Consider the following 1,418-nt stretch of genomic DNA (forward strand, 5'->3'; position numbering starts at 1 on the left):
ATAATTATAATAATATATTATTATAGCCTTTTTATAGCGCAAACCCCCGCTGAACAGCAAGCTCTATGCGCTTTACAATCTATACTATTACCCCAGCCGACTTGTGAGCGTGCTGAAACAACCTCAACTTTGTGGGAAGCATGCAGTGCAATCAGCCATTTATAGGCGCTAAAACACTAACATACTGACAAGATCTTTCGCTATCTTCGGCCGGGTACCATTCCCACCTGTGTAAAGTGAGGAAATTTCGTGGAAAATGCCCGCAGCTCGAACATCCGAACCTGCAACCTGACGATTACGAGTCCTGTTGTCGAACCATAGCCTAACCGCTAGACTACTAGACTACCGACGCCACATTACAATTATGATTTTCTGATCACTTTGTCTTGTGAGAAATATTACTCGATCTTTTCTTTTCTTCAAGAACTACATTGTATCTCCAAGTAAGCTCCAAAAACATTTTTTTTAAAAATCCCTCGGCCAGTGAACTTATTCAGGGACATAACTATGGAGAATAAGTCCTGTCTTAACATGATCAGGGATGACTTCCCTTGACTTCCCTCAGCCTCGGGGAGTAATTTCTGTTACTTTGTTGTACTGTTACTTTTTCCATTCTTTGTTGTCATACATAATTCAAGTAAGCGTCGAGGGGAGCTTTTTATGATAGTCGGACTCTGCAGCGCTTTCAATTGTGGTGTTATAAATTTCTCATGGTTCCCTTGACTACCTCAATCCATCGTTTGCGTGACCAACCTCTTCTTCTATAGCCCGAGTACTTGGTGTTGCAGGTTCTTGAGTCTGGCTGGTGATATTCGTAACAAACAGGTTACCTCTTTTGCCCCTTCCTCTGGGCTCCTGACTCTTTCTGCAGCCTTTCTGCTGCTTCTCCTTGGCTCCTTCGTACTGCTGTGTTTCAGCCACACCCCTAATCTTCTGGTAGGAAAGATCTACACCTAGCCTTCTCGGACAAGGGCGAAAAATCTCGGAGGTCCTGTGTGTAAGTTGCTCACGTTAAAGATCCCTTGGGCTGTCCTCAGAGAAATTCGCGCCCGCAACCCGCAAGTTGCGCGCGCAACTTTTGCCGTCAGCGCAACTTTCGCGCAACTTTTACCATTTTTGTGAATTGGCGAATTTTAGCCAATTTCCTGCAAAATTTGGGAAAATAATAATACAATTTCATTAAAAACACCGACATTTTCTCCCACGACTAAAAATAACGACACCACTACGGGTGCCCGCCGCGCCGCCGGGTCAGGTCGGGTCGGGATGATCGCCCGACTCGTCGCCTGAAAACAACGTGTTTGTTTTGAAACAACGAGTCAGGCGCCATCGACTTGTGCCACGATAGCCGCTTTGCACCATCAATCTGGTGAGCAAACCGACCCAACAGTCTTGTTTGGACTGAATCATCTTCTAGT

This window comes from Aplysia californica, unplaced genomic scaffold, assembly GCF_000002075.1.
Source record: "Aplysia californica isolate F4 #8 unplaced genomic scaffold, AplCal3.0 scaffold00730, whole genome shotgun sequence".
Lineage (NCBI taxonomy): Eukaryota > Metazoa > Mollusca > Gastropoda > Aplysiida > Aplysiidae > Aplysia > Aplysia californica.